This window comes from Myodes glareolus, chromosome X (assembly GCF_982192425.1).
Source record: "Myodes glareolus chromosome X, mMyoGla1.1, whole genome shotgun sequence".
In the NCBI taxonomy this organism is placed as follows: domain Eukaryota; kingdom Metazoa; phylum Chordata; class Mammalia; order Rodentia; family Cricetidae; genus Myodes; species Myodes glareolus.
In genome coordinates this window covers 60,743,041-60,755,520 of record NC_142053.1, presented here as the reverse complement: position 1 = coordinate 60,755,520, position 12,480 = coordinate 60,743,041, and the positions used below count along the sequence as shown (strand labels likewise).

Here is a 12,480-nt window from a genome sequence, read left to right as displayed (position 1 = left end):
AGAAATTACCTCCATAAGATAAAGATATAGGCAAGTTTATAGGTACTTTCTTAATTAGTAACTGATGAAGGCTGTTGGTTCAGGGTTTTATAAGAAAACAAGCTGAACAAGCCTATAAGCAGGACTCCTCCATGACTTCTGCATCAGCTCCTGCCTACAGACTCCTGCCCAGTTTGATGACAAACTGTTATATGAAAGTGTATATGAAAGAAACCTTTTCCTCCCCCAAGTTTCTTTTGATCATGATGCTTTATGAATAGCCAAAGAAGCCATATCCAAGAGACTACTACACAGAAAATTATGGACGAAATCAGATTCCATTTGGGACCTTTAAATTTTAGGTAGTGGCTTTGAACCATTCAAGTGCCAATAAAATGAAATGTAAACAGCTTAATGTTTGCAAGTGTAACTCAGAGCATAAGCCAAACTTACCAATTGAATGAGTTCATTCACCTCCTTACAATGGAACACTAATTATTATTTATACAATGCAGGAGTCATAGCTGCCTCGGTGTATATATATATATATATATATATATATATATATACTGTACAGTCCTTAAGATTATTTCAACTTTTCCCACAGTCATCAGAATTCTTCATTTGGCTGAAATTAAACCACCATATTTTGTGGATCTTCTAGAAATCTCATAAATGTAGTATATCCTGTGAATTCTTAGCCCCTAGAAATCCATGGAAACATGAATTTAAGGGAAACTATTTGGCCTCTTATTCCTACTAGCTTGCCTTGCCACTAGTTATTAGTAATACACCATTTTTTTTAACAGCAAGAGAGGATGCTTACCTCAAAACCAAGAAACATATAGCAGAATATACAGCAAAATCTTTTTACATCTTCAGTCTTCTCTTTCCCTTACTATATGCTGCAAGTATATAAGAAATACAGAAGTGTAAAGAAGAAAACTATTTAAATGTGGGATTTTTTCTCAAGGTTCATACTTCAAACCTACTACTGAAATGTGTTCAAGGAAAGGAAGGAACCATGGTTACAAGACTTTGGAAAATGTTCAAAATAGCCAAGTCTTACTGTGTTACCATGTATAAAAATATATGTAAAAGTTTGTGCTTGCTTTGGCAGCACATATACTAAAATTGAAACAATGCAGAGACGATTAGCATGGCCAAGCGCAAGGATGACACACAAATTTGTGAAGCGTTCCATTTTTTTTTTTACAAACCCAGCCTTACAGAAAATACTAGAAGGAAAATCACAATCCAAGGAAGCCAACAACACCCATAATAACACAAGCATCTGACAACCCTCCACCAGCACAACTCAAAGAAGGGAAACACACAAATACTACCACCAGAAAAAATAACCGGAGTTAACAACCTCTGGTCATTAATATCACTTAATATCAATGAACTCAATTCACCTATAAAAAGGCACAGGTTAAGAGAATGGATATGAAAACAGGATCCAACATTCTGCTGTTTACAAGAAACACACCTCAAACTCAAAGACAGACACTACCTCAAAGTAAATGGTTGGGAAAAGGTTTTCCAATCAAATGGACTAAAGAAACAAGTGGGTGTGGCTATACTAATATCTAACAAAATTGATTTCAAACTAAAATCAATCAGAAGAGATGGAGAAGGACACTTTATACTCATAACAGAAGCAATTCATCAGGAGGAAGTCTCAATCCTGAATATCAACATATCTACACCCCTAATATAAAACCACCCACATATACATAGAAAAAATTTCTAGACCTCAAAGCATACATCAAACCCCTAAACACTCTAATAGTAGGAGATTCCAACACTCTTCTCTCACCAATGGACAGGTCAACCAGATAGAAACTTAACAGAGAAATAAGAGAACTAACAGATGTAATGAAGGAATGGACTTAACAGATATCTATAGAACATTCCACCCAAACAGAAAAGAATATACCTTCTTCTCAGTGTCTCATGGAACCGTCTCAAAAATTGATCACATAATTGTAAACAAAACAAACATCCATAGATACAAAGAAATTGTAGCAACCACATGTGTACTATTGGATCACCATGGAATAAAGTTAGAATTTAACAACAGTTCTAACCCCAGAAACATTTTGCTTGAAGTTCTAACAATAGCAATAAGATAGCATAAGGAGATCAAGGGGATTTGAATTGGAAAGAAAGAAGTCAAACTTTCGCTATTTGCAGATGATATGATAGTGTACATAAGTGATTCCAAAAAGTCTACCAAAGAACTCCTAAAGCTGATAAACACCTTTAGTAATGTGGCAAGATAAAAGATCAACTCAAAAAAAATCAGTTGCCCTCCTATACATAAAGAACAAAGAAGCAAAGAGAGAAATCAGAGAAACATCACCTTTCACAATAGCCACAAATAGCATAAAGTACTTTGAGGTAACTCTAACCAAGGAAGTGAAAGATCAATTTGACAATAACTTTAAGTCTTCGAAGAAAGAAATTGAAGAGGATACCAGAAATGGAAGGATCCCCCATGCTCTTGGATTGGGAGGATCAACATAGTAAAAATTGCAATTTTACCAAAAGCAATTTATAGATTCAATGCAGTCCCCATCAAAATCCCAATAAAATTTTTCACAGATCTTAAGAGGACAATAATCAAACTTATAAGAAAAAAAAAACAGGATAGCCATAACAATCCTATACAATAAAAGTACTTCTGAAGGCATTAACATCCCTGACTTCAAACTCTATTACTGAGCTACAGTATTGAAAACAGCTTGTTATTGGCACAAAAGCAGAGATGTTGACCAATGGATTCAAATCAAAGACCAGGATATTAATCTACAAACCTATAAACACCTGATTTTCGACAAAGAAGCTAAAATTATACAATGGAAGAAAGAAAGCATCTTTAACAAATGGTGCTGGCATAACTGGATGGCATCCTGAAGAGAATGAAAATAGATCCATATCTATCACCATGCATAAAACTCAAGTCCAAATGAATTAAATACCTCAATATAAATCTGACCACACTAAACCTGATAGAAGAGAAAGGGCGAAATAAACTGCAACACATGGGCACAGGAGACCACTTCCTACGTATAACCCCAGTAGCACAGTTAATAAGGGCAACAATGAATAAAAGGGACCTCTTGAAAGTGAGAAGTTTTTGTAGAGCAAAGGACACTGTCATTAAGACAAAAAGGCAATCTACCGAATGGGAGAAGATCTTCACCAACCCCACATCAGACAAAGGTCTGATATCCAAAATATACAAAGAACTCAAGAAACTAGACATTAAAATTCTAATTAACCCAATTTTAAAAAATGGGGTACTGAACTGAACAGAGAATTCTCAACAGAAATTCAAATGGCCAAAAGACACTTAAGGTCATGCTCAACCTCCTTAGCGATCAGGGAAATGTAAGTCAAAACAACTTTGAGATACCATCTTACACCTGTCAGAATAGCTAACATCAAAAAAAAAAAACAATGATAGCCTTTGCTGGAGAGGATGTGGAATAAGGGGAACACTCATCCATTGTTCGTGGGAATGCAAACTTGTGTCGCCACTGTGGAAGTCAGTGTGGTGGTTTCTCAGAAAACTGGGAGTCAACCTAACTCAGTATCCATCAGTTCCACTCTTGGGAATATACCCAAGAGATGCCCAATCATACTACAAAAGTATTTGTTCAGCTATGTTCACAGCAGCACTATTTGTAATAGCTAGAACCTGGAAACAACCTAGGTGCCATTCAAGAGAAGAATGGATAAAGAAGGTGCAGTACATATACACTTTAGAGTTTTACTCAGCGGTAAAAAACAATGACATCTTGAATTTTGCATGTAAATGGATGGAAATAGAAAACACTTTACTGAGTGAGATAACCTCGACCAAAAAGAGGAATATGGTATATACTAACTCATGTGTGGATTCTAGCCATAAACAAAGGACCTTGAACCTATAGTTTCTGATCATAGAGAAGGTAACTAAGAACGTGAACCCAAAGAAAAACATAATCATCCTCCTGGATATTGGAAGTAGACAAGATCACCAGGCAAATGATGACAGCACGGGAGTGGGGGGTTAGGGGAAAGGAGTGATGGGGAGAGAGAAAGAAGAAGGGGAAGATTGGGGAGAACTTGGAGGAATGGGATGGTTAGATGGAGGAAGGGTCGATATGGGAGCAGGGAAGAAGATATCTTAACTAAGGGAGCCATTTTAGGTTGTACAGAGAATCTTTTAAAAATTATGATCTAGGGAAACTTAGCTTGGAAAAGGGAACATTGCAGCAGGCACGAGGATAACAGGGTTGTTGGTAAAATGCCTAAAATGTTTGAAGAGTTGATGGCATAAGTCACAAAATAATCCCACACCAGTTCGGAATTATGAATAATAAAAGGATTATTTATTTAAGGGGAAATATTACAGATCACTGTCCCAGATAACAGTCCTCTGTGTGAACAGGAACGGAGTCTAGCAGCTGGAAGCAGCAGCTTGAAGCAAGAGAGCAGGCACACATTTAAAACTGCTTTTACAGCATAAAAGACCACGCCCAAGTATGCTCATATCTTAAAGGCTATTGGCTGAAGAAGCTGAATATGCTCCCACAGCAAAGAATTGTATGCTTCATGCTATTGTTGTGACTAAGAAGAAGAAAAAGGGTTCTTGAATGCCCAGTTAGAATGTTTCATTTATATAAAACACTATTTTCACTTTTTTTTCAGTCTTGGAATATAGGTTGACCAAATTCAGTTTGATTTGTGTGCTCAAAACAAGGAAAACAGTCTGATATGGGGTGGAGGGTTATTAGGCCATTATGAATTTTATGAGCACAAGAAAGATGCTATGATTTGTAGTCAGAGGCTGCTCATTTGTTTATAGGTCACTCAGACCTGAAATCATCATCCAGAAACTATATTATTTTCAATATTGTTTGCCCAAAAGGTTAAATATATTTCTAGCTAGCTCCTAAATCTTAAATTAATCTGTTTCTGTTATTTTATATTTTACCATGAAGCTGGTGGTTTACCAGCAAGGTTCCAGCACAGCTGTCTCCTGCAATGGCTACATGGTGTCTCCCTGACTCAGCCTACTCTCTCCCAGCATTCAGTTTAGTTTTCCCACCTAGATCTATTCTGCCCTATCACAGGCCAAAGTAACTTCTTTTTTCATTAACCAATAAAAGCAACACATATACAAAATAACTTCCCATATCAATGATTAAGTTAACCAATCAGGGAAATAAGTCAATCGCGTTTTAGGTATTTAACTCAGAGGGATTAATAACACAATTCAGTATTTAAAATGACTTCAAAAATTATGATTTTCCACAACATACATGCATTTTATTTTACCTCTCTCCTTTCATAAAGCACAGATATTGAGATTAACTTCACATTTTGAAAAGTTTGAACTCCTTGAAAAGCTTGATTGTTAAAAAAAATTATATCACATGAATATTATAGTCCAACTGGACTCATCTTTGTTTTCATTCATTTCAGAATATATGACTTAAGCTTACACAGCTAGAACAAAGTTAATGAGGTCTTTCTCCACCAGAATGTAAAATAGTGCTTTTTATTAGATTAAAAAGGCAAAAGACAATGTTACCAGAGGTTTTCACCAAGGTCTAGAACATACACATATTCTTCCGTAAACCTGCAGAAAAGTGGAATGACAACAAAGACAGTAGGACCAGAAGGCTTGGGGTACTGAGAATAAGAAGATAATCATTATGATTATACTTAACATATTGCCCCTTGGGCTACTAGAAAATTAGAAAACAAAAATTAACAACCTGCATGTTTTCTACTCAACAAGTTAAAAGATAAGCAGTTCTTGCTTCCTGAATTTGGGGAGATAAGTATTTGACAGAGAAAAGTGGTGACAGGTTTCAATTATCTGATAATTCAGAGAGGAAAGACAGTAAAAGGAAATCTGTAAGTAGTAAGAAGGGAAATCTGTGTGTCATTTAATGGTATGATTTGTACAACTACAGAAACAATTTTCAATATTGTTTATATATGGAATAAAGAGGAAATGTTAGAAGGGAGCCTTTCTTGTGTAGCTCATATCATGGATGGTGTAGTCATGCTATAATCAGTACTCTGTGATTTTTAGATAGCCATGACTAAAAGAGAAAATTTAAAATAGTCATCAAATGAGAGGCTAGTTTTTATACAAGATTTGCATAAACACAAGCTGGAAAAAAATTCCCAGAATGGAGGAAGGTAGATGGCCAAAAAAATTTCCACAATTAGATGAGGAATTATTATTCTTTGAATGCTGTTAGGAGAGAAAGAGTCAATATTTTTATATAATTTAACATCTAAATATGGACCACACTCTATGTCAGATCCCACATGCAGGAGTAGTCAGACTACACAAGCGGGGCAAGATGGGTTTAAAATGAAAGAGAGGCATGGAAAGAGAGAGAAGAGAGGAAGGAAAAAAGAGATGGAGGGTGGGAGTGAAAGAAAATATTAAATGGATTAAGTATAGAGCTGAAGGAGAATCTAGAAGAACTTGGGAGAAGGAAATGAATAAAATCAAAATATATTACATTAAACTATCAAATCATTAATAAAAACAATTTTTTTCTTTAAAATCAACTTTTATAAAAAGATACTACTTTTTATACAGGGCAATATTGCTGATTTGTATACATAAAGTGAAAATTTCAACTGATTTTTCTTAATTTTTTAAGTAGAAGCAATAGGTTGTCTCTGATTAGGCACATTAAATCACTAGGAATCTTAGAACTAACAGGATTCATTAGAAGATGGAATTAGGAATACCATCCACATCATTTGAACAGAAATAGATAATTCATTTATATGAAAATTAAACTCCTAAAGTGAAAGTTTCACATTGCACAGGATCCTAAGAAAATCAAAATAGTTCAGTTTTATATGATAAGTTGCCTACTATTGTATCTTAAGGAAGATTTTTATCTTTTGTACTTTTTCACTGTTAGCATATCTTTTATTTTATAAAACATGATAATAAGTTCTTCCCTATGGTAACTAAGTACTCTACTCATAAACTGTATTCCAGCCCTTTTAAATTTTACTTTGAGACAAAATTTTGCTACATTGTTGCTGTTGACCTACAATTTGATATCTTTTTTTGTCAACTCCCCAAAGTGGCTAGGGTTACAGACATATGCCATAATATCTAACCACTGGTAAAAACTGGCAAAGCTGAGTGTGGTTGTATTTGTCTATAATGCTGATACGTAGAAGGCTCAAGCAGAAGTATCCTCTTGAGCTTGAGGCCAGGCAAAGCAATTTCAAGGCCAGCCTGAATTACATGATGAGACCCAGTCTCAATCAAGCAAAAACCAGAAAAGAAAGGAAAGAAGGGAAGGAGGGAGGGAGGGAGGAAGGCAGATTAAATAAATCAATAAATAAAACCTGTTACAGTAATTTAGCCTTCAAAATTTTGAAAAGGACATTTTAAGTTCAAAGTTTTTTAATTCAGTATACATTCCAATTGTATGATAAACCCTAAAAAAATTTAGAATCAATTAAATATGATATTGAATGTTTTAATGACTTGGTCTATAATTACTCAAATTAATAAAGACAAGGAACATAACAAACCAAACAACCAACTACAGGGGCACTTTTATATAGGGAAATTTCCCTTATTTTTGGTATCAGATTTTATTCACATGCTAGTATAAATCACTGTAATGTATAAAAATATATTAATTCTTCTCTTGAAAATATCAAAGTATGATAATAATCAGGGACCACTGCTACCCTATCTTCAAGAAAGAAAAACTTGAAAACATAGTATACTTATTAAGAGGCACAGAAATAGATGCATTTTGTATTTCAAATGTAAAAGTAATACTATTGGAAATATAATAAGTACCAAATACTTTAAAACCATAAAGCAATGTTATAACCTCATTTTCTAATTTATAAACTCTAAAGTTATAAATAAAATTATTTAAATACAGTTAAAAGCATAGGAATCTAGAAGATAGATCTAAAGAGGCAACTGGTATGCATGCCACATGATAAAGCAATGAGATGAAAACTATGAAAAGATGTTTAAGAGACAGAAAATATAGAATGAAAGTTCTACCACTCACATATTGGAATTGCCAAGTGAGGGAAAGGTCTAATTGGTTAAAGGTTTAATGGTTCATAATTTTCTTAAACTTAGAAATACAGTGGTCCATGATCTATATGTTCAATAAGAATAATAAGAGTTTAACAAGGAAGCCCATCCTTATATACATCATTATAAAAGTGAAGAATACCACCAAATACAAACTTTTAACAGAAGATTATATAGAAAAGACAAATCATGAAAAATATAGTCATATTTGTGATTGACATTTCACCACCAATATTAGAAACCTGATGGCAGTGGATTTGTGTTTTCCTTGTGCTGAGAAAAAATAAAAAATCATCTATTCCCAGGGTAAACATATTTTAAGAATAAGCGTATAGTACATACAATTTAAATTTTACCAAAACTTACTGGCATTCATTTTAATATGACAAATTATCAATGGAACAATAATGAAACAATTCTTTTAAAAAAGAATAATTTAGGGAAAAAGAAATGACCATAAATTTAAGGTTTACTGTCAAAGAAGAAAATAATAACAAAGAAATTGGTAAATATAACATTACAAAAAATCTAATAGACTTATAATGTCAAATGAAAACTTTATGTTGACTTGTAGAACTGAAAGAAATTGGCTAATTTAGAAATTTATAAATTAAGTAAGCTTGTAAAATTTCCTATGGTTATTCATTGATAAAAATGAGGTAAAGGAATGGTAAAAAAATATGTAAAGAAAGGGCTACAGAAATTTCTCAGTAGTAAAGAGCAATTGCTGCTCTTACAAAGGACACAGGTTTGGTTCTCAGCCCTCACATGGTGACTCAAAACCAACCAGGAGTCTGATGCCCTTTTCTGGACTTTCCAGGCACTAAGCACACACATGATACAGAGGCATTCATGAGGTTAAACTCTTATACAGAGAAAATTAAAATGAAAGAAAACACTATAGGAGAGAGAGAGAGAGAGAGAGAGAGAGAGAGAGAGAGAAATGGGGCAAGCAGCATAAAATAAGATAATAGAGATAAATCCAAATACAGCAATATTTATAACAATATGTATGGATGAAATGTTTCTCTTAGAAGAAAAGTGTCATTAGGTCTTCTATTCTAAGCATCTATAGGCTGTTCACAAGAAGATGTAAGATGAGGATAAGAGAAGAAAGGGTAAACAAAACCATGAGAAACGATAATAAGTATGACTTAAAATGAAGCTAGATTAATTACAATGATAGCAAATAAATTATAGATTATGTTAACATGCTAGAGTAATTACATAATGGTAAAGGTCAGTTGTCATCAAGAAGATGTAAGAATTATAAATATGTATGTAGATATGTATGTAGCCGTAACAACCTAAAATTATATGAAAAATTGTAAGATGTACTTCTAAGAAAACATTTAAAGTTCATAATTGCTGTAGACGATTTTTAGATAACCTCTTCATCACTACTTAGAATGTTGAAAAGTGAATAACATATGCAGCAGAAATACAGAATATTTGAACAACAAAATTAGCAAATATGCTCAAATATTTCACTCACATGGGGAAAAAAAACCTACAATCTCAGTAAAAATCTTAAGCTACATAAAAGCAATGGAATCTTGCCAACATGCAATAAAATCTCTCATTAAACTTACTTAAATTGTGAAAATTCTAGATAATAATCATACATTTAAAAGTTAAAAAAGATGTTACTGATAAACTCTTAAAAATATATCATAGAAAAAATAAGAAAAGCTGTGACTTAATAATAATAAGCACTCTGCACTAAACTTGCAAGGATGTAGTTAATGTGAAAATGCAATTCAAATACTTTGACACCCCTCCCCCTGATGGATGGATCAGTTTTACTTTCTTTATATAGGATATATTCAAGTTGGTTTAGCCAATAGAATAAGATCAATGTGGTGTTACATTAACTTCAAGCCTGATATTTACAAGGAGCGACAATTTCTGCTTCTATTTGGTGACTATCTGAGCTTCCATTTGGCAACTATCCGAACCAACCAGTAAAGTAGCTCAGCTAATGCAATGTTCACCCACTGTTGAGGAAATCTGAGCCATGAATAGCAGAAAGAGCAAGCGGCTCAGAACTGAGGGCTGAGGCATAAATGTAATGTATGTGAAGCAGTGCTTAGAAAGAAATTTGTTCTCTTTAAAGATCATATTAAAAAATAAACCCTGAATATTAATGGACTAAACAACTAGCCTATGAAAAGAGAGAAAGCAATGTAGTAGGAGGGAGATTTAAGATGATCTCAATAGAGTAATCAAAATGGAATATATGTGTGTGTATATATATGTATATATATATATATATATATATATATATGAAATTGCCAAAGATCAAATTCAATAAAAAGTTATTTAAAATATGAAAGGAGATTGGAGAAAAATGTGTTAAGTAGAATTCAAGAACTATGAGGGAGAAATAACCCTTAAAGAAAACTTAGAACAAGTAATATAAATCAAAATTACATTTTACAGATACTACTAAAGTTAATCAGAAATAATAACCTAAAGTAGTAAAAGAGGAGAGCAATGCAGTAAGAATGTCACAAATAATGTTAGAATGAAAAAGACCAAAAAAGAATATAAGAATTTATTTTTATAAATTCAAAATGCATATAAAAGGACTTAATAACAAGTATCTCAATAAGAAAGATAATACTGAAATGTTGAATAAAAGTGAACAATAGTTTGAAATATCTTCAAAATGAAAATTTAAGTACTATTTCAGGATCATCTATTAAGAAATCAAAATTTGTATATGTATAATATGTATTAATATATATTTTGCAAATTGGTGCAACATGTAGAAACATAGGAACACTAGCATAACCAGAATATAAGAGTCTTGCAAAAGACATAAAAAGAAATTCATGGGCCAGTATGTCTTGTAAAGCTGATAGGCAGTAATGAACAAATTATCAGAAAATCAAATCTTCTATTCAAAACATTTGAAATGCTGATCACACAGCTGGCTTAGCACCCAATAAATAATGCAGTTATCTCAGAGTCCCCTTTCCATCTCTGCCTATGCATCACAACTTGCATATACATAATTATTTGAAAAAGTAGTAATACCTGGAAGGTATTTCAAATCCCATATGAAGCCACAAAATAATTGACATTAGATAAATTGGAAAAATTTTAGTATCATGACACTTTAGAAAAACAGCATTATCATGTAAATAAAATAAGAGATACACTGCATATGGATTGGAAGACTCAATGTAAAGGTAATGCTAATAATCTTCAAATTGATATAAAGACAATGCAATACCAAACAAAAATTTAATAGAGGAACACGTGTTGTTTGTACATGTGTTTGAAAGTTAGAACCATTATTCTAAATGAAGGAGAAGGAAAACTAACACTAAACATGTTTGAAAAAACCTATAATCATATTACTTTTTATTTACTTAAAATTTTATGCAAACACATAAATGCATATGTATGCAGATATGTTTTAAATTATGTTAAGCCATTTGGCCTTGCAACACTCTCCCCACGAGTCATAGACTATTTAGTAAAAAAAGAAAAAAAATTCCAGTTCCAGGCATGCGGGCCAGAGGAATCTAACAGATTCCCAAAGCAATACAAGCTGTTGCTAAAGCCCTTGCATTTGTCCAAAAAGTTGAAGAAATGTTACTTTTGATGAATATTCCGTACACTTCACACAAGGGGCTCAAGCTGGATCTGACCTTTAAGCTTCCTTGCAGAGGATTAGCTATCATCATCCTGAAGGTGATGTGATTCAAACTGCTGAATGAGGGAAGCAGGAAATAGCCCCACTCTTCTGTAATAATGTGACCAGCATGGTACAATAGTGTTATAAATACCTTGGTGGTAATAGTTCTCTATTTTGACTTGCCTGTTTCACAAGTCAGAAATAATGCCTATTACTAGAATCCTAGCAAACTATCCAGAGTTAATGAGTTTTGTGTATATCTAAGTGGAAAACCTACAATAGTAACTTTACCTAACCAGTATAATTCTCAAATGTTTTCTAAATAATCATCCTTATATCCACAGATAAGTGTAGCTTTCAACCCTCACCAAAGAATGTTCTTTTGCAACAAACAGAGACCATTAGAGAAAAACACGCTGCTAAAAATGCAGAGAATAACTGATGCTAAAACATAGTTAATCTGGAAGGTCCTTTTCTCTATATGTTGCATTTATTGGTTAATGAATAAAGAAACTGGCTTGGCCTATAGCAAGGTAAAAGTTAGGTAGGTGGGGAAAGCTAAGCTGACTGTTGGGAAAAAGGAGGTGGAATCAGAGAGAAGCCATGGAGCCACTGCCAGAGACAGACACCGAATCTTGCTAGTAAACCACACCCACGTGGAAATACAGATATTAATGCAAATGGGTTAAATTAAGATGTAAAAGCTAGCCAATAAAAAGTTAGAGCTAATAGGCCAAGC

The 12,480-nt window shown here is 33.3% G+C and overlaps 1 non-coding gene across 1 annotated transcript; it reads left to right on the top strand.

Annotated features, from left to right (window-relative positions):
- The first annotated feature begins 1,083 nt into the window (after window positions 1-1,083).
- On the top strand, window positions 1,084-1,189 carry LOC125389516 (U6 spliceosomal RNA). Its single transcript, XR_007228469.1, has one exon. It is a non-coding gene; the product is annotated as a U6 spliceosomal RNA (small nuclear RNA).
- The last annotated feature ends 11,291 nt before the right edge of the window (window positions 1,190-12,480 follow it).